The following is a 21,707-nucleotide window of genomic DNA, read 5'->3' as shown; positions in this document are numbered from 1 at the left end:
TCCTCCCAGCGACAGCGAGGAGTTATGATGGAGCTCCTGGAGCTGGATGTAATATGGAGGGTGCAAGAGAGAGGGGGAATTGAGAGCAGCGCGGAGAAGGAGGCAAGGGTGGGTAGAGAGAAAATGACGGTGGAAGGGGCGAGCGGAGGAGAAAAAATCCTCGCAGAGACAGCGAGGAGCTATGATGGAGCTCCTGGAGCTGGATGTAATATGGAGGGTGGGAGAGCGAGGGGGGAATCGAGAGCAGCGCGGAGAAGGAGGCAAGGGTGGGTAGAGAGAAAATGACGGTGGAAGGGGCGAGCGGAGGAGAAAACATCCTCCCAGCGACAGTGAAGAGCTATGATGGAGCTCCTGGAGCGGAATATGACATGGAGGGTGCGAGAGAGAGGGGGAATCGAGAGCGGCGCGGAAAGGGAGGCAAGGGTGGGTAGAGAGAAAATGACGGAGGAAGGGGCGAGCGGAGGAGAAAACATCCTCCCAGCGACAGCGAGGAGCTATGATGGAGCTCCTGGAGCTGGATGTAATATGGAGGGTGCGAGAGAGAGGGGGGAATCGAGAGCATCGCGGAGAAGGAGGCAAGGGTGGGTAGAGAGAAAATGACGAAGGAAGGGGCGAGCGGAGGAGAAAACATCCTCCCAGCGACAGCGAGGAGCTATGATGGAGCTCCTGGAGCGGGATATGACATGGAGGGTGCGAAAGAGAGGGGGGAATCGAGAGCGGAGCGGAGAAGGAGGCAAGGGTGGGTGGAGAGAAAATGACGGCAGAAGCGGCGAGCAGAGAAGAAAACATCCTCCCAGCGACAGGGAGGAGCTATGATGGAGCTCCTGGAGCTGGATATAATATGGAGGGTGCGAGAGAGAGGGGGGAATCGAGAGCAGCGCGGAGAAGGAGGCAAGGGTGGGTGGAGAGAAAATGACAGCGGAAGCGGCAAGCAGAGGAGAAAACATCCTCCCAGCGACAGTGAGGAGTTATGATGGAGTTCCTGGAGCGGAATATGACATTGAGGGTGCGATAGAGAGGGGGGAATCGAGAGCAGCGCGGAGAAGGAGGCAAGGGTGGGTAAAGAGAAAATGACGGTGGAAGGGGCGAGAGGAGGAGAAAACATCCTCCCAGCGACAGTGAGGAGCTATGATGGAGCTCCTGGAGCTGGATATAATATGGAGGGTGCGAGAGAGAGAGAGGGGGGATCGAGAGCAGCGTGGCAAAGGAGGCAAGGGTGGGTAGAGAGAAAATGACGGTGGAAGGGGCGAGCGGAGGAGAAAACATCCTCCCAGCGACAGCGAGGAGCTATGATGGAGCTCCTGGAGCGGGATATGACATGGAGGGTGCGAAAGAGAGGGGGGAATCGAGAGCAGCGCGGAGAAGGAGGCAAGGGTGGGTAGAGAGAAAATGACGGTGGAAGGGGCGAGCGGAGGAGAAAACATCCTCCCAGCGACAGTGAGGAGCTATGATGGAGCTCCTGGAGCGGAATATGACATGGAGGGTGCGAGAGAGAGGGGGGAATCGAGAGCGGTGCGGAGAAGGAGGCAAGGGTAGGTGGAGAGAAAATGACGGTGGAAGCAGCGAGCGGAAGAGAAAACATCCTCCCAGCGACAGCGAGGAGCTATGATGGAGCTCCTGGAGCTGGATGTAATATGGAGGGTGCGAGAGAGAGGGGGCAATCAAGAGCTGCGCGGAGAAGGAGGCAAGGGTGGGTAGAGAGAAAAAGACGGTGGAAGGGGCGAGCGGAGGAGAAAACATCCTCCCAGCGACAGTGAGGAGCTATGATTTTAGCTCCTGGAGCGGGATGTAATATGGAGGGTGCGAAAGAGAGGGGGGAATCGAGAGCAGCGCGGAGAAGGAGGCAAGGGTGGGTGGGGAGAAAATGACGGCGGAAGCGGCGAGCAGAGGAGAAAACATCCTCCCAGCGACAGCGAGGAGCTATGATGGAGCTCCTGGAGCGGAATATGACATGGAGGGTGCGAGAGAGAGAGGGGGGAATCGAGAGCAGCGCGGAGAAGGAGGCAAGGGTGGGTGGAGAGAAAATGACAGAGGAAGCGGCAAGCAGAGGAGAAAACATCCTCCCAGCGACAGTGAGGAGCTATGATGGAGTTCCTGGAGCGGAATATGACATGGAGGGTGCGATAGTGAGGGGGGAATCGAGAGCAGCGCGGAGAAGGAGGCAAGGGTGGGTAGAGAGAAAATGACGGTGGAAGGGGCGAGAGGAGGAGAAAACATCCTCCCAGCGACAGCGAGGAGCTATGATGGAGCTCCTGGAGCTGGATGTAATATGGAGGGTGTGAGAGAGAGAGGGGGGATCGAGAGCAGCGCGGAAAAGGAGGCAAGGGTGGGTAGAGAGAAAATGACGGTGGAAGGGGCGAGCGGAGGAGAAAACATCCTCCCAGCGACAGCGAGGAGCTATGATGGAGCTCCTGGAGCGGGATATGACATGGAGGGTGCGAAAGAGAGGGGGGAATCGAGAGCGGCGCGGAGAAGGAGGCAAGGGTGGGTGGAGAGAAAATGACGGCGGAAGGAGCGAGCGGAGGAGAAAACATCCACCCAGCGACAGTGAGGAGCTATGATGGAGCTCCTGGAGCGGAATATGACATGGAGGGTGCGAGAGAGAGGGGGGAATCGAGAGCGTCGTGGAGAAGGAGGCAAGGGTGGGTAGAGAGAAAATGACGGTGGAAGGGGCGAGCGGAGGAGAAAACATCCTCCCAGCGACAGTGAGGAGCTATGAGGGAGCTCCTGGAGCGGAATATGACATGGAGGGTGCGAAAGAGAGGGGGGAATCGAGAGCAGCGTGGAGAAGGAGGCAAGGGTGGGTGGAGAGAAAATGACGGCGGAAGCGGCGAGCAGAGGAGAAAACATCCTCCCAGCGACAGCGAGGAGCTATGATGGAGCTCCTGGAGCTGGATGTAATATGGAGGGTGCGAGAGAGAGAAGGGGGAATCGAGAGCAGCGCGGAGAAGGAGGCAAGGGTGGGTAGAGAGAAAATGACGGTGGAAGGGGCGAGCGGAGGAGAAAACATCCTCCCAGCGACAGTGAGGAGCTATGATTTTAGCTCCTGGAGCGGGATATGACATGGAGGGTGTGAAAGAGAGGGGGAATCGAAAGCAGCGCGGAGAAGGAGGCAAGGGTGGGTGGAGAGAAAATGACGGCGGAAGCGGCGAGCAGAGGAGAAAACATCCTCCCAACGACAGCGAGGAGCTATGATGGAGCTCCTGGAGCTGGATGTAATATGGAGGGTGCGAGAGAGAGGGGGGAATCGAGAGCAGCGCGGAGAAGGAGGCAAGGGTGGGTAGAGAGAAAATGACGGTGGAAGGGGCGAGCGGAGGAGAAAACATCCTCCCAGCGACAGTGAGGAGCTATGATGGAGCTCCTGGAGCGAAATATGACATGGAGGGTGCGAAAGAGAGGGGGGAATCGAGAGCGGCGCGGAGAAGGAGGCAAGGGTGGGTGGAGAGAAAATGACGGCGGAAGCGGCGAGCGGAGGAGAAAACATCCTCCCAGCGACAGTGAGGAGCTATGATGGAGTTCCTGGAGTGGAATATGACATGGAGGGTGCGATGGAGAGGGGGGAATCGAGAGCAGCACGGAGAAGGAGGCAAGGGTGGGTAGAGAGAAAATGACGGTGGAAGGGGCGAGAGGAGGAGAAAACATCTTCCAAGCGACAGCGAGGAGCTATGATGGAGCTCCTGGAGCTGGATATGATATGGAGGGTGCGAGAGAGAGAGAGGGGGGATCGAGAGCAGCGCGGAAAAGGAGGCAAGGGTGGGTAGAGAGAAAATGACGGTGGAAGGGGCGAGCGGAGGAGAAAACATCCTCCCAGCGACAGCGAGGAGCTATGATGGAGCTCCTGGAGCGGAATATGACATGGAGGGTGCGAGAGAGAGGGGGGAATCGAGAGCGGCGCGGAGAAGGAGGCAAGGGTAGGTGGAGAGAAAATGACGGTGGAAGCAGCGAGCGGAGGAGAAAACATCCTCCCAGCGACAGCGAGGAGCTATGATGGAGCTCCTGGAGCTGGATGTAATATGGAGGGTGCGAGAGAGAGGGGGGAATCGAGAGCAGCGCGGAGAAGGAGGCAAGGGTGGGTGGAGAGAAAATGACGGCGGAAGCGGCGAGCGGAGGAGAAAACATCCACCCAGCGACAGCGAGGAGCTATGATGGAGCTCCTGGAGCTGGATATGATATGGAGGGTGCGAGAGAGAGGGGGGAATCGAGAGCAGCGCGGAGAAGGAGGCAAGGGTGGGTGGGGAGAAAATGACGGCGGAAGCGGCGAGCAGAGGAGAAAACATCCTCCCAGCGACAGCGAGGAGCTATGATGGAGCTCCTGGAGCGGAATATGACATGGAGGGTGCGAGAGAGAGAGGGGGGAATCGAGAGCAGCGCGGAGAAGGAGGCAAGGGTGGGTGGAGAGAAAATGACAGAGGAAGCGGCAAGCAGAGGAGAAAACATCCTCCCAGCGACAGTGAGGAGCTATGATGGAGTTCCTGGAGCGGAATATGACATGGAGGGTGCGATAGTGAGGGGGGAATCGAGAGCAGCGCGGAGAAGGAGGCAAGGGTGGGTAGAGAGAAAATGACGGTGGAAGGGGCGAGCGGAGGAGAAAACATCCTCCCAGCGACAGTGAGGAGCTATGATGGAGCTCCTGGAGCGGAATATGACATGGAGGGTGCGAGAGAGAGGGGGGAATCGAGAGCGGTGCGGAGAAGGAGGCAAGGGTAGGTGGAGAGAAAATGACGGTGGAAGCAGCGAGCGGAGGAGAAAACATCCTCCCAGCGACAGCAAGGAGCTATGATGGAGCTCCTGGAGCTGGATGTAATATGGAGGGTGCGAGAGAGAGGGGGGAATCAAGAGCAGCGCGGAGAAGGAGGCAAGGGTGGGTAGAGAGAAAATGACGGTGGAAGGGGCGAGCGGAGGAGAAAACATCCTCCCAGCGACAGTGAGGAGCTATGATTTTAGCTCCTGGAGCGGGATGTAATATGGAGGGTGCGAAAGAGAGGGGGGAATCGAGAGCAGCGCGGAGAAGGAGGCAAGGGTGGGTGGAGAGAAAATGACGGCGGAAGCGGCGAGCGGAGGAGAAAACATCCACCCAGCGACAGCGAGGAGCTATGATGGAGCTCCTGGAGCTGGATATGATATGGAGGGTGCGAGAGAGAGGGGGGAATCGAGAGCAGCGCGGAGAAGGAGGCAAGGGTGGGTGGGGAGAAAATGACGGCGGAAGCGGCGAGCAGAGGAGAAAACATCCTCCCAGCGACAGCGAGGAGCTATGATGGAGCTCCTGGAGCGGAATATGACATGGAGGGTGCGAGAGAGAGAGGGGGGAATCGAGAGCAGCGCGGAGAAGGAGGCAAGGGTGGGTGGAGAGAAAATGACAGAGGAAGCGGCAAGCAGAGGAGAAAACATCCTCCCAGCGACAGTGAGGAGCTATGATGGAGTTCCTGGAGCGGAATATGACATGGAGGGTGCGATAGTGAGGGGGGAATCGAGAGCAGCGCGGAGAAGGAGGCAAGGGTGGGTAGAGAGAAAATGACGGTGGAAGGGGCGAGAGGAGGAGAAAACATCCTCCCAGCGACAGCGAGGAGCTATGATGGAGCTCCTGGAGCTGGATGTAATATGGAGGGTGTGAGAGAGAGAGGGGGGGATCGAGAGCAGCGCGGAAAAGGAGGCAAGGGTGGGTAGAGAGAAAATGACGGTGGAAGGGGCGAGCGGAGGAGAAAACATCCTCCCAGCGACAGCGAGGAGCTATGATGGAGCTCCTGGAGCGGGATATGACATGGAGGGTGCGAAAGAGAGGTGGGAATCGAGAGCGGCACGGAGAAGGAGGCAAGGGTGGGTGGAGAGAAAATGACGGTGGAAGGAGCGAGCGGAGGAGAAAACATCCACCCAGCGACAGTGAGGAGCTATGATGGAGCTCCTGGAGCGGAATATGACATGGAGGGTGCGAGAGAGAGGGGGGAATCGAGAGCAGCGTGAAGAAGGAGGCAAGGGTGGGTGGAGAGAAAATGACGGCAGAAGTGGCAAGCAGGGGAGAAAACATCCTCCCAGCGACAGTGAGGAGCTATGATGGAGTTCCTGGAGCGGAATATGACATGGAGGGTGCGATAGTGAGGGGGTAATCGAGAGCAGCGCGGAGAAGGAGGCAAGGGTGGGTAGAGAGAAAATGACGGTGGAAGGGGCGAGAGGAGGAGAAAACATCCTCCCAGCGACAGCGAGGAGCTATGATGGAGCTCCTGGAGCTGGATGTAATATGGAGGGTGCGAGAGAGAGAAGGGGGAATCGAGAGCAGCGCAGAGAAGGAGGCAAGGGTGGGTAGAGAGAAAATGACGGTGGAAGGGGCGAGCGGAGGAGAAAACATCCTCCCAGCGACAGTGAGGAGCTATGATTTTAGCTCCTGGAGCGGGATATGACATGGAGGGTGTGAAAGAGAGGGGGAATCGAAAGCAGCGCGGAGAAGGAGGCAAGGGTGGGTGGAGAGAAAATGACGGCGGAAGCGGTGAGCAGAGGAAAAAACATCCTCCCAACGACAGCGAGGAGCTATGATGGAGCTCCTGGAGCTGGATGTAATATGGAGGGTGCGAGAGAGAGGGGGGAATCGAGAGCAGCGCGGAGAAGGAGGCAAGGGTGGGTAGAGAGAAAATGATGGTGGAAGGGGAGAGCGGAGGAGAAAACATCCTCCCAGCGACAGTGAGGAGCTATGATGGAGCTCCTGGAGCGAAATATGACATGGAGGGTGCGAAAGAGAGGGGGGAATCGAGAGCGGCGCGGAGAAGGAGGCAAGGGTGGGTGGAGAGAAAATGACGGCGGAAGCGGCGAGCGGAGGAGAAAACATCCTCCCAGCGACAGTGAGGAGCTATGATGGAGTTCCTGGAGTGGAATATGACATGGAGGGTGCGATGGAGAGGGGGGAATCGAGAGCGGCGCGGAGAAGGAGGCAAGGGTGGGTGGAGAGAAAATGACGGTGGAAGGAGCGAGCGGAGGAGAAAACATCCACCCAGCGACAGTGAGGAGCTATGATGGAGCTCCTGGAGCGGAATATGACATGGAGGGTGCGAGAGAGAGGGGGGAATCGAGAGCAGCGTGAAGAAGGAGGCAAGGGTGGGTGGAGAGAAAATGACGGCGGAAGCGGCAAGCAGAGGAGAAAACATCCTCCCAGCGACAGTGAGGAGCTATGATGGAGTTCCTGGAGCGGAATATGACATGGAGGGTGCGATAGTGAGGGGGGAATCGAGAGCAGCGCGGAGAAGGAGGCAAGGGTGGGTAGAGAGAAAATGACGGTGGAAGGGGCGAGAGGAGGAGAAAACATCCTCCCAGCGACAGCGAGGAGCTATGATGGAGCTCCTGGAGCTGGATGTAATATGGAGGGTGCGAGAGAGAGAAGGGGGAATCGAGAGCAGCGCGGAGAAGGAGGCAAGGGTGGGTAGAGAGAAAATGACGGTGGAAGGGGCGAGCGGAGGAGAAAACATCCTCCCAGCGACAGTGAGGAGCTATGATTTTAGCTCCTGGAGCGGGATATGACATGGAGGGTGTGAAAGAGAGGGGGAATCGAAAGCAGCGCGGAGAAGGAGGCAAGGGTGGGTGGAGAGAAAATGACGACGGAAGCGGCGAGCAGAGGAGAAAACATCCTCCCAACGACAGCGAGGAGCTATGATGGAGCTCCTGGAGCTGGATGTAATAAAGAGGGTGCGAGAGAGAGGGGGGAATCGAGAGCAGCGCGGAGAAGGAGGCAAGGGTGGGTAGAGAGAAAATGACGGTGGAAGGGGCGAGCGGAGGAGAAAACATCCTCCCAGCGACAGTGAGGAGCTATGATGGAGCTCCTGGAGCGAAATATGACATGGAGGGTGCGAAAGAGAGGGGGGAATCGAGAGCGGCGCGGAGAAGGAGGCAAGGGTGGGTAGAGAGAAAATGACGGTGGAAGGGGCGAGAGGAGGAGAAAACATCTTCCCAGCGACAGCGAGGAGCTATGATGGAGTTCCTGGAGTGGAATATGACATGGAGGGTGCGATGGAGAGGGGGGAATCGAGAGCAGCACGGAGAAGGAGGCAAGGGTGGGTAGAGAGAAAATGACGGTGGAAGGGGCGAGAGGAGGAGAAAACATCTTCCCAGCGACAGCGAGGAGCTATGATGGAGCTCCTGGAGCTGGATATGATATGGAGGGTGCGAGAGAGAGAGAGGGGGGATCGAGAGCAGCGCGGAAAAGGAGGCAAGGGTGGGTAGAGAGAAAATGACGGTGGAAGGGGCGAGCGGAGGAGAAAACATCCTCCCAGCGACAGCGAGGAGCTATGATGGAGCTCCTGGAGCGGAATATGACATGGAGGGTGCGAGAGAGAGGGGGGAATCGAGAGCAGCGCGGAGAAGGAGGCAAGGGTGGGAGGGGAGAAAATGATGGCGGAAGCGGCGAGCAGAGGAGAAAACATCCTCCCAGCGACAGCGAGGAGCTATGATGGAGCTCCTGGAGCAGAATATGACATGGAGGGTGCGAGAGAGAGAGTGGGGAATCGAGAGCAGCGCGGAGAAGGAGGCAAGGGTGGGTGGAGAGAAAATGACAGAGGAAGCGGCAAGCAGAGGAGAAAACATCCTCCCAGCGACAGTGAGGAGCTATGATGGAGTTTCTGGAGCGGAATATGACATGGAGGGTGCGATAGTGAGGGGGGAATCGAGAGCAGCGCGGAGAAGGAGGCAAGGGTGGGTAGAGAGAAAATGACGGTGGAAGGAGCGAGAGGAGGAGAAAACATCCACCCAGCGACAGTGAGGAGCTATGATGGAGCTCCTGGAGCGGAATATGACATGGAGGGTGCGAGAGAGAGGGGGGAATCGAGAGCAGCGTGAAGAAGGAGGCAAGGGTGGGTGGAGAGAAAATGACGGCGGAAGCGGCAAGCAGAGGAGAAAACATCCTCCCAGCGACAGTGAGGAGCTATGATGGAGTTCCTGGAGCGGAATATGACATGGAGGGTGCGATAGTGAGGGGGGAATCGAGAGCAGCGCGGAGAAGGAGGCAAGGGTGGGTAGAGAGAAAATGACGGTGGAAGGGGCGAGAGGAGGAGAAAACATCCTCCCAGCGACAGCGAGGAGCTATGATGGAGCTCCTGGAGCTGGATGTAATATGGAGGGTGCGAGAGAGAGAAGTTGGAATCGAGAGCAGCGCAGAGAAGGAGGCAAGGGTGGGTAGAGAGAAAATGACGGTGGAAGGGGCGAGCGGAGGAGAAAACATCCTCCCAGCGACAGTGAGGAGCTATGATTTTAGCTCCTGGAGCGGGATATGACATGGAGGGTGTGAAAGAGAGGGGGAATCGAAAGCAGCGCGGAGAAGGAGGCAAGGGTGGGTGGAGAGAAAATGACGACGGAAGCGGCGAGCAGAGGAGAAAACATCCTCCCAACGACAGCGAGGAGCTATGATGGAGCTCCTGGAGCTGGATGTAATATGGAGGGTGCGAGAGAGAGGGGGGAATCGAGAGCAGCGCGGAGAAGGAGGCAAGGGTGGGTAGAGAGAAAATGACGGTGGAAGGGGCGAGAGGAGGAGAAAACATCTTCCCAGCGACAGCGAGGAGCTATGATGGAGTTCCTGGAGTGGAATATGACATGGAGGGTGCGATGGAGAGGGGGGAATCGAGAGCAGCACGGAGAAGGAGGCAAGGGTGGGTAGAGAGAAAATGACGGTGGAAGGGGCGAGAGGAGGAGAAAACATCTTCCCAGCGACAGCGAGGAGCTATGATGGAGCTCCTGGAGCTGGATATGATATGGAGGGTGCGAGAGAGAGAGAGGGGGGATCGAGAGCAGCGCGGAAAAGGAGGCAAGGGTGGGTAGAGAGAAAATGACGGTGGAAGGGGCGAGCGGAGGAGAAAACATCCTCCCAGCGACAGCGAGGAGCTATGATGGAGCTCCTGGAGCGGAATATGACATGGAGGGTGCGAGAGAGAGGGGAGAATCGAGAGCAGCGCGGAGAAGGAGGCAAGGGTGGGTGGGGAGAAAATGACGGCGGAAGCGGCGAGCAGAGGAGAAAACATCCTCCCAGCGACAGCGAGGAGCTATGATGGAGCTCCTGGAGCGGAATATGACATGGAGGGTGCGAGAGAGAGAGGGGGGAATCGAGAGCAGCGCGGAGAAGGAGGCAAGGGTGGGTGGAGAGAAAATGACAGAGGAAGCGGCAAGCAGAGGAGAAAACATCCTCCCAGCGACAGTGAGGAGCTATGATGGAGTTTCTGGAGCGGAATATGACATGGAGGGTGCGATAGTGAGGGGGGAATCGAGAGCAGCGCGGAGAAGGAGGCAAGGGTGGGTAGAGAGAAAATGACGGTGGAAGGAGCGAGAGGAGGAGAAAACATTCTCCCAGCGACAGCGAGGAGCTATGATGGAGCTCCTGGAGCTGGATGTAATATGGAGGGTGCGAGAGAGAGAGAGGGGGGGATCGAGAGCAGCGCGGAAAAGGAGGCAAGGGTGGGTAGAGAGAAAATGACGGTGGAAGGGGCGAGAGGAGGAGAAAACATCTTCCCAGCGACAGCGAGGAGCTATGATGGAGCTCCTGGAGCTGGATATGATATGGAGGGTGCGAGAGAGAGAGAGGGGGGATCGAGAGCAGCGCGGAAAAGGAGGCAAGGGTGGGTAGAGAGAAAATGACGGTGGAAGGGGCGAGCGGAGGAGAAAACATCCTCCCAGCGACAGCGAGGAGCTATGATGGAGCTCCTGGAGCGGAATATGACATGGAGGGTGCGAGAGAGAGGGGGGAATCGAGAGCAGCGCGGAGAAGGAGGCAAGGGTGGGTGGGGAGAAAATGACGGCGGAAGCGGCGAGCAGAGGAGAAAACATCCTCCCAGCGACAGCGAGGAGCTATGATGGAGCTCCTGGAGCGGAATATGACATGGAGGGTGCGAGAGAGAGAGGGGGGAATCGAGAGCAGCGCGGAGAAGGAGGCAAGGGTGGGTGGAGAGAAAATGACAGAGGAAGCGGCAAGCAGAGGAGAAAACATCCTCCCAGCGACAGTGAGGAGCTATGATGGAGTTTCTGGAGCGGAATATGACATGGAGGGTGCGATAGTGAGGGGGAAAACGAGAGCAGCGCGGAGAAGGAGGCAAGGGTGGGTAGAGAGAAAATGACGGTGGAAGGGGCGAGCGGAGGAGAAAACATCCTCCCAGCGACAGCGAGGAGCTATGATGGAGCTCCTGGAGCTGGATGTAATATGGAGGGTGCGAGAGAGAGAGAGGGGGGGATCGAGAGCAGCGCGGAAAAGGAGGCAAGGGTGGGTAGAGAGAAAATGACGGTGGAAGGGGCGAGCGGAGGAGAAAACATCCTCCCAGCGACAGCGAGGAGCTATGATGGAGCTCCTGGAGCGGGATATGACATGGAGGGTGCGAAAGAGAGGGGGGAATCGAGAGCGGCGCGGAGAAGGAGGCAAGGGTGGGTGGAGAGAAAATGACGGTGGAAGGAGCGAGCGGAGGAGAAAACATCCACCCAGCGACAGTGAGGAGCTATGATGGAGCTCCTGGAGCGGAATATGACATGGAGGGTGCGAGAGAGAGGGGGGAATCGAGAGCGTCGTGGAGAAGGAGGCAAGGGTGGGTAGAGAGAAAATGACGGTGGAAGGGGCGAGCGGAGGAGAAAACATCCTCCCAGCGACAGTGAGGAGCTATGAGGGAGCTCCTGGAGCGGAATATGACATGGAGGGTGCGAAAGAGAGGGGGGAATCGAGAGCAGCGTGGAGAAGGAGGCAAGGGTGGGTGGAGAGAAAATGACGGCGGAAGCGGCGAGCAGAGGAGAAAACATCCTCCCAGCGACAGCGAGGAGCTATGATGGAGCTCCTGGAGCTGGATGTAATATGGAGGGTGCGAGAGAGAGAAGGGGGAATCGAGAGCAGCGCGGAGAAGGAGGCAAGGGTGGGTAGAGAGAAAATGACGGTGGAAGGGGCGAGCGGAGGAGAAAACATCCTCCCAGCGACAGTGAGGAGCTATGATTTTAGCTCCTGGAGCGGGATATGACATGGAGGGTGTGAAAGAGAGGGGGAATCGAAAGCAGCGCGGAGAAGGAGGCAAGGGTGGGTGGAGAGAAAATGACGGCGGAAGCGGCGAGCAGAGGAGAAAACATCCTCCCAACGACAGCGAGGAGCTATGATGGAGCTCCTGGAGCTGGATGTAATATGGAGGGTGCGAGAGAGAGGGGGGAATCGAGAGCAGCGCGGAGAAGGAGGCAAGGGTGGGTAGAGAGAAAATGACGGTGGAAGGGGCGAGCGGAGGAGAAAACATCCTCCCAGCGACAGTGAGGAGCTATGATGGAGCTCCTGGAGCGAAATATGACATGGAGGGTGCGAAAGAGAGGGGGGAATCGAGAGCGGCGCGGAGAAGGAGGCAAGGGTGGGTGGAGAGAAAATGACGGCGGAAGCGGCGAGCGGAGGAGAAAACATCCTCCCAGCGACAGTGAGGAGCTATGATGGAGTTCCTGGAGTGGAATATGACATGGAGGGTGCGATAGAGAGGGGGGAAACGAGAGCAGCACGGAGAAGGAGGCAAGGGTGGGTAGAGAGAAAATGACGGTGGAAGGGGCGAGAGGAGGAGAAAACATCTTCCCAGCGACAGCGAGGAGCTATGATGGAGCTCCTGGAGCTGGATATGATATGGAGGGTGCGAGAGAGAGAGAGGGGGGATCGAGAGCAGCGCGGAAAAGGAGGCAAGGGTGGGTAGAGAGAAAATGACGGTGGAAGGGGCGAGCGGAGGAGAAAACATCCTCCCAGCGACAGCGAGGAGCTATGATGGAGCTCCTGGAGCGGAATATGACATGGAGGGTGCGAGAGAGAGGGGGGAATCGAGAGCGGCGCGGAGAAGGAGGCAAGGGTAGGTGGAGAGAAAATGACGGTGGAAGCAGCGAGCGGAGGAGAAAACATCCTCCCAGCGACAGCGAGGAGCTATGATGGAGCTCCTGGAGCTGGATGTAATATGGAGGGTGCGAGAGAGAGGGGGGAATCGAGAGCAGCGCGGAGAAGGAGGCAAGGGTGGGTAGAGAGAAAATGATTGTGGAAGGGGCGAGCGGAGGAGAAAACATCCTCCCAGCGACAGTGAGGAGCTATGATGGAGCTCCTGGAGCGGAATATGACATGGAGGGTGCGAAAGAGAGGGGGGAATCGAGAGCGGCACGGAGAAGGAGGCAAGGGTGGGTGGAGAGAAAATGACAGCGGAAGCGGCCAGCGGAGGAGAAAACATCCACCCAGTGACAGCGAGGAGCTATGATGGAGCTCCTGGAGCTGGATATAATATGGAGGGTGCGAGAGAGAGGGGGGAATCGAGAGCAGTGCGGAGAAGGAGGCAAGGGTGGGTAGAGAGAAAATGATAGTGGAAGGGGCGAGCGGAGGAGAAAACATCCTCCCAGCGACAGTGAGGAGCTATGATGGAGCTCCTGGAGCGGAATATGACATGAAGGGTGCGAAAGAGAGGGGGGAATCGAGAGCGGCACGGAGAAGGAGGCAAGGGTGGGTGGAGAGAAAATGACAGTGGAAGGGGCGAGAGGAGGAGAAAACATCCTCCCAGCGACAGCGAGGAGCTATGATGGAGCTCCTGGAGCGGAATATGACATGGAGGGTGTGAGAGAGAGGGGGGAATCGAGAGCGGCGCGGAGAAAGAGGCAAGGGTAGGTGGAGAGAAAATGACGGTGGAAGCAGCGAGCGGAGGAGAAAACATCCTCCCAGCGACAGCGAGGAGCTATGATGGAGCTCCTGGAGCTGGATGTAATATGGAGGGTGCAAGAGAGAGAGGGGGGAATCAAGAGCAGCGCGGAGAAGGAGGCAAGGGTGGGTAGAGAGAAAATGACGGTGGAAGGGGCGAGCGGAGGAGAAATCATCCTCCCAGCAACAGTGAGAAGCTATCATGGAGCTCCTGGAGCGGAATATGACATGGAGGGTGCGAAAGAGAGGGGGGAATCGAGAGCTGCGCAGAGAAGGAGGCAAGGGTGGGTAGAGAGAAAATGACAGTGGAAGGGGCGAGCGGAGGAGAAAACATCCTCCCAGCGACAGTGAGGAGCTATGATTTTAGCTCCTGGAGCGGGATATGACATGGAGGGTGCGAAAGAGAGGGGGAATCGAGAGCGGCGCGGAGAAGGAGGCAAGGGTAGGTGGAGAGAAAATGACGGTGGAAGCAGCGAGCGGAGGAGAAAACATCCTCCCAGCGACAGCGAGGAGCTATGATGGAGCTCCTGGAGCTGGATGTAATATGGAGGGTGCGAGAGAGAGGGGGGAATCGAGAGCAGCGCGGAGAAGGAGGCAAGGGTGGGTAGAGAGAAAATGACGGTGGAAGGGGCGAGAGGAGGAGAAAACATCCTCCCAGCGACAGTGAGAAGCTATGATGGAGCTCCTGGAGCGGAATATGACATGGAGGGTGCGAAAGAGAGGGGGGAATCGAGAGCGGCGCGGAGAAGGAGGCAAGGGTGGGTAGAGAGAAAATGACGGTGGAAGGGGCGAGCGGAGGAGAAAACATCGTCCCAGCGACAGTGAGGAGCTATGATTTTAGCTCCTGGAGCGGGATATGACATGGAGGGTGCGAAAGAGAGGGGGGAATCGAGAGCAGCGCTGGGTGGAGAGAAAATGACAGCGGAAGCGGCAAGCAGAGGAGAAAACATCCTCCCAGCGACAGTGAGGAGTTATGATGGAGTTCCTGGAGCGGAATATGACATGGAGGGTGCGATAGAGAGGGGGGAATTGAGAGCAGCGCGGAGAAGGAGGCAAGGGTGGGTAGAGAGAAAATGACTGTGGAAGGGGCGAGAGGAGGAGAAAACATCCACCCAGCGACAGCGAGGAGCTATGATGGAGCTCCTGGAGCTGGATATAATATGGAGGGTGCGAGAGACAGAGAGGGGGATCGAGAGCAGCGCGGAAAAGGAGGCAAGGGTGGGTAGAGAGAAAATGACGGTGGAACAGGCGAGCGGAGGAGAAAACATCCTCCCAGCGACAGTGAGGAGCTATGATGGAGTTCCTGGAGCGGAATATGACATGGAGGGTGCGATAGAGAGGGGGGAATCGAGAGCAGCGCTTAGAAGGAGGCAAGGGTGGGTAGAGAGAAAATGACGGTGGAAGCAGCGAGCGGAGGAGAAAACATCCTCCCAGCGACAGCGAGGAGCTATGATGGAGCTCCTGGAGCTGGATGTAATATGGAGGGTGCGAGAGAGAGGGGGGAATCGAGAGCAGCGCGGAGAAGGAGGCAAGGGTGGGTAGAGAGAAAATGACGGTGGAAGGGGCGAGCGGAGGAGAAAACATCCTCCCAGCGACAGTGAGGAGCTATGATGGAGCTCCTGGAGCGGAATATGACATGGAGGGTGCGAAAGAGAGGGGGGAATCGAGAGCGGCACGGAGAAGGAGGCAAGGGTGGGTGGAGAGAAAATGACAGTGGAAGGGGCGAGAGGAGGAGAAAACATCCTCCCAGCGACAGCGAGGAGCTATGATGGAGCTCCTGGAGCGGAATATGACATGGAGGGTGCGAGAGAGAGGGGGGAATCGAGAGCGGCGCGGAGAAAGAGGCAAGGGTAGGTGGAGAGAAAATGACGGTGGAAGCAGCGAGCGGAGGAGAAAACATCCTCCCAGCGACAGCGAGGAGCTATGATGGAGCTCCTGGAGCTGGATGTAATATGGAGGGTGCGAGAGAGAGAGGGGGGAATCAAGAGCAGCGCGGAGAAGGAGGCAAGGGTGGGTAGAGAGAAAATGACGGTGGAAGGGGCGAGCGGAGGAGAAAACATCCTTCCAGCGACAGTGAGAAGCTATGATGGAGCTCCTGGAGCGGAATATGACATGGAGGGTGCGAAAGAGAGGGGGGAATCGAGAGCGGCGCGGAGAAGGAGGCAAGGGTGGGTAGAGAGAAAATGACGGTGGAAGGGGCGAGCGGAGGAGAAAACATCCTCCCAGCGACAGTGAGGAGCTATGATTTTAGCTCCTGGAGCGGGATATGACATGGACGGTGCGAAAGAGAGGGGGAATCGAGAGCGGCGCGGAGAAGGAGGCAAGGGTAGGTGGAGAGAAAATGACGGTGGAAGCAGCGAGCGGAGGAGAAAACATCCTCCCAGCGACAGCGAGGAGCTATGATGGAGCTCCTGGAGCTGGATGTAATATGGAGGGTGCGAGAAAGAGGGGGGAATCGAGAGCGGCGCGGAGAAGGAGGCAAGGGTGGGTAGAGAGAAAATGACGGTGGAAGGGGCGAGCGGAGTAGAAAACATCCTCCCAGCGACAGTGAGGAGCTATGAAGGAGCTCCTGGAGCGGAATATGACATGGAGGGTGCGAGAGAGAGGGGGGAATCGAGAGCGGCGCGGAGAAGGAGGCAAGGGTAGGTGGAGAGAAAATGACGGTGGAAGCAGCGAGCGGAGGAGAAAACATCCTCCCAGCGACAGCTAGGAGCTATGATTTTAGCTCCTGGAGCAGGATGTAATATGGAGGGTGCGAAAGAGAGGGGGGAATCGAGAGCGGCGCGGAGAAGGAGGCAAGGGTGGGTGGAGAGAAAATGACGGTGGAAGGGGCGAGCGGAGGAGAAAACATCCTCCCAGCGACAGCGAGGAGCTATGATGGAGCTCCTGGAGCGAAATATGATATGGAGAGAGGAGGGAGCGAGACAGAAGTGGGGAATCGAGAGTGGAGCGGAGAAGGAGGCAAGGGTGGGTGGAGAGAAAATGAAGGCAGAAGGGTCGAGCGGAGGAGAAATCATCCTCCCAGTGACAGCGAGGAGCTATGATAGAGCTCCTGGAGCGGGATATGATATGGAGAGAGGAGGGAGCGAGACAGAAGTGGGGAATCGAGAGCGGCGCAGAGAAGGAGGCAAGGGTGGGTGGAGAGAAAATGACGGTGGAAGGGGCGAGCAGGGAAGAAAACATCCTCCCAGATAGGGATGATCGAACGGTTCGGGTCCACCATCGATTCGGCCCGAACATTGGGTGTTCGAGGTTCGGCCGAGTTTAGAACTTTTTGCCCAAAAAGTTCGGAATTCGGCAACCAGAACCGACCAAAATGCAATGCTTCAGGAAATGGGCTTTAAAAGCCTGTGATTGGACCAGAACCATTAGCAAAAGCCAATTGAGGGGGCAGGAGAATGCTAGGAATGTGATTGGAGTGACTAGGGGGTCCCTAGACCAATCATTAGTGAATACGCCCCCCAGTATATAAGATCGCCCCCGCCATATTCCTAGCATTGTTATACTGGACATGGAAGAGAGTGGAAGCAGTCCTGTTAATTTTACTTTAAAAGTGTCATTTAGCTATTTATTAGTGTGAGGAAAGGGATATCTAGTGTAGTTAGAGTGCTCCTTTACACTTAAGTTAGCTTCAAAAATTTGGTTTCTGTAGGGAAAGTGTTAAGTGTCAGGGGACGGTAGTGTAGTGTAGGGTTAACAGGCAGTGACTGCTATGGCAGGGTGACAAAACCCTTCCATAGCAGGGTGACCGCTATAGAGAAATGATCATTTCTCTGAATTGCTTCGGCACACCCATATGGCTTCTCACCAGCCAAGCATTTTTTATGCTGCAGGGGCTGCCACTGCCAGTGCTTTTTTGAGGACATGTTTGATGTCAGACATGACATCTGAACATGTGTATAGGGGGTATATATACTGTGACAGGACGTCAAATAAATGTGACAGGAAGTCAGGTAAATCTGTGAGTGTTGTCACAGATTGGAGACACAATTCACCAATTACTATAGGGTGTCGGCTGCAGAAGCCAGCAGAAATGTCTAAAGACGTTGAACACACTTCAGCTGTTCAGAATGAGGAATTTAAGGCTTCTATAATTGTCCAAAGGAAGTCTGAGGATGGCTGCCTCCGGAAGCTGTCTCCTGAAGCCATGTGGGCTGGGATAAGGAGTACAGTCAAGCGTGTGCCTCCCGACAGGATGTGTGGGCCTGGGAGAAGACCCCCCCCGGAGTGATGTGTGCCCGGGAGGGTAACCAAAGTGTGAAGACGTCTCAAAGGTGAGAAGATGAACTGTTTGTGTGAAAGAAATAAAGGACTGTGTTGCCCTGTGAAGGTATTATAAATGGACTATAGAGTGTCCGCTGTAGGACAAGAAAGTCTGCCCAACAGTAGGTTGGAGACAGACTCTTAGGCAGGTTCCAACTGTGAGAAGGTAGCCGCCCACAGAGGCAAGGATTTATTTTCTGTTTTATTTTATTTTGGATGTTTTTGCTGCATACAGTCTGATGAAGAAAACACCATTAATAAACCACACTGTTGTTTGCAAGCACTTGTCGGCTATCTCTCTGGGAAAACGCACCCCCCAAGGGGTCATCTACGCCTACCACCGAGCTAATCCCTCACATATGGTGGAGGATGCGGGCAGAAGCAGAAATCTCTGCAAGGAAGTGCATATGTTTGATGAACTGTGTCTGGTTCACGAGATTGCACAATCTATGTGTGCAGGAGAGAAGATCCTGAAAGAGGAAAAAATGTGTTTTAAAGAGACAGCGATCTCAAAATTTTTGATGAACTGTGTCTGGTGCAAGGGACTGCACAAACTGTGTACAGGAAAGGAGATCCTGCAAGAAAGAGAAAAACTACTAAGTTATTAAAGAGACAGTGGTCTTAGAAGTTTTTCTGGACTTTGAAACATTTTTTTTGTGGAGTGACTAAAGATGGAGCGATCGAAACGCCTGAAAGATGCAAGGATCGCTGAAATGAGAGACCGGATTCTATGGATGGAGGGGATACTACCGTCTGAACCAGCCCCATCCATGCCTGAACGGAATCGGCTAAAGAGAAAGGTTGTTGTCCCTAGCAACACTGGGGCAAATGCAGATTTTCAGCGGAGCTTTGCAGCTCAACAACAGGCTCACCCAGAGAACACGGCAGGCTGGAAACAGAGACGCCAGCAGCAAATGGAGGCCCTCGGTTTGGAGGAAACCGAGTATGTGTGCAGGGCTGAGCTGGATGCCTTGCAACGGAAAATGGAAGAAAAGGAACAAGCCCGGGAGTTGCTTAAAATGGAGCAGGAAAAGAATGAACGTCTCAGGTCTCTGGTGTTACAGTGGGAAGAAGCCTCTGCTCTTCTGTGTGTCGAGTTGCAAAAACGTCAAGAGACTATAAGAGAGAAAGATACCCTCCTCGTGGAAAAGGGAAAAGAAGCTCAGACTTTGCTGGAGCAAAGTGTGGGTGAAATGTTGGAGTTGCGTAATCAGCTGAAAAAAAGTCTTCAGTCTTTGGAAGCTACAAAAATAGACCTGCAGGGGGCGCAGGAACAGAATGTCGCTCTGAAAACGACATTGTCTCTCAGCGACAAGGAAAAAAATGAGAGAGAGACTGAATTACTGAGTACTGTGTATGAGCTCACCACTTTGAGAAATGTGGTAGATGAATTACGTACGGACTGTGATAGTTGGAAAGATGAAGTCCAACGTGTCCAGCAGCAGTTAAAGGAGAAAGAAGCCTGTGTGGCAGAATTACATTCTTATTCCCAGATGCTAGCCAGTGAGGTGAAGGCTCTTATGCAGGGAAAAGGAGACTCGGAACACAAGAGAAAAAAATAGAGGCACAGCTGCAGGAATCGCAAGTCAAGGTGTCAGAAGGTGATCGAGTGTGTGCTAAGCTGTCAGAGAAGGCAAACCGACTGCAGGTTGAGCTGGACAATGTTACAAATCAGCTTTCTCAAGCAGACAGCAAATCTAGAAAAATTGCCCAGGATTTCTCGATCTTGGAATCGCAGCTGCAAGACACGCAGGAACTCTTACAGGAAGAGAGGTATCAAAGGCTGAGTTTTAGCACAAAGCTCGAACAAATGGTAGATGAGAAAAATGGCTTCCTGGAACAATTTAAAGAGGAGGAGGAAGCAAAGAAAAACCTATCAGAGCAAGTCGCAACATTGCAAGCTCAGATAGCGGTTATGAAAAAACGCATGGAAGAAAGCGTTTGTTCATTAGAGAGTGTTGAAGTTGTGAAAAAGAAACTGCAGAAAGACCTTGAAGTTGCTAATCAACGCTATGAGAAAAAAACAGCTGCTTATGACAAGCTTGAAAAGACCAAGACAAGACTTCAGCAGGAATTGGATGAACTGAGTGTGAATCTGGATCACCAGAATCAGATTGTGCTCAACCTGGAGAAGAAGCAAAAGAAGTTTGATCAGATGCTTGGTGAGGAGAAGACTGTGTCTGCAAAATATGCAGAAGAACGCGACCGTGCAGAAGCAGAGGTGCGTGATAAAGAGAGCAAAACCCTGTTCTTGGCTCGCTCTTTGGAGGAAGCTCTAGAGTCTAAGGCTGAACTAGAAAGAGTTAACAAACAGCTGTGTACAGAAATGGAAGAATTGGTTAGCTCTAAGAGATGAAAATTCCTTTGCAGGAACTGGAAGAGGAATTACAGGCAACAGAGGATCTGTCCCAAAGAGGGGATAGTGTGCCTGATGCAAGTTTTAAAAGGATCAGTGTTTTGGGGTCTGTCCTGAGTGAGCATCAGAAATGTGATGACATGTTGTTTAAATTACCCCTCTGGAATAAACAGTTCCTTCAAAAACGTCAAGCATTGGAAAATGTATCATTAGAGCTTCAGCAAACAAAGGAGCTGGGTAAGAAATGTGGTGATTTCTCAGTTCAGGCTGAAAACCTAGTGGAGAAAACTAAAGCGGAGAAAACTAAAGCAAGTGATATAAATCTGGGAGAAAAAAGCAAACGCCACCTAGTGGAGAAAACTAAGGCTGTTGGTGAAAACGTGAAGCAAATGAATAAGTGCCTTTCAGGGAATATTTTCAAAATGGAACTGGTGAAAGACAGGTGGCAGAAGTTTGAGCGTGATCTTGAGATGCGTTCCATGTGGAATCCAGATAGAGAAAAGGAACTAGGTGACCTTGAGCGGTCAAATAGTTCAGCAGAAAGTGCATTGAAGAAACTTGTCAAAGAATGTGTTGCAGTTTCATGCTTCTTCACTGATGCAGAGAGGAGGTCTATAATGGATACCACCCAGATCACTGGGTTCAACTGTGTTGTTGCCTTTGACCCCTATGTTGGTGGAAGGAAAGTTGATGATGTTCTGGTTGGCTACTTCTGTGAAGAGTTTGGCAAGAAATATAAACTGGATATCAAATCAAATAGTAGGCCTTTACTGCGACTCGCTCAGGAGGGCGAAAAGTTTAAGAAGTGGATAAGTGCAAATGCTTCAGATCTGCCTCTGAATATGAAATGTTTGGTGAATGATATTGATGTCTCTGGAAAAAGGAACAGGGGTCACTTTGAAGAAATGTGTGACAGCCTGTTGTCGCAAATGGAAAATCCTCTGCACAGCATCTTAGAGCAAGCTAAGCTCAAGACACAAAGGGCCTGATTCATAGTACGGCGAATTGGCGTTTCGGCGTGATTTTGCGAAGCGGCGATTATTTAAGTCTGAAATTGGCATTCAAAGAACGGCGGGCGGAAAATAGCGCCTAGTGTGAGATTCATTAAGATGCAATATGGTCAGAGCGCGACTTAAAACCACGCCAGCTAAAAGCTCGACTAAAGTTTAGCCAAATTTTCCCCTGTACCCCCAAAAATCCCAAATCACTGTGGAAGGTGTGGAAGTCAATTTGGAGATGACTTGCGTTTAAAAAATCTCAAAAACTGACTTAGAAAGAGAGATATCTGCGAAAGTGTGGAAAGGTTAAACAGCTCCTCCAGCCGCGAGCTGCGAACTCGCGAATGTGCGCATGCGCAACGCCAAATTGGCTCAAAAAATTTCGCCAGCGCGATTTTGGGTCAATTTTTTTTTGAATACCGCTTGCAAATCCGCTGTCTCGCCCATAGAAAATGGCAAAAACCGG

Source organism: Pelophylax lessonae, assembly GCF_965119305.1.
Source record: "Pelophylax lessonae genome assembly, chromosome: 13".
Classification (NCBI taxonomy): domain Eukaryota; kingdom Metazoa; phylum Chordata; class Amphibia; order Anura; family Ranidae; genus Pelophylax; species Pelophylax lessonae.
The sequence above is the reverse complement of the archived record's forward strand: the minus strand, read 5'-3'. Positions refer to the sequence as shown.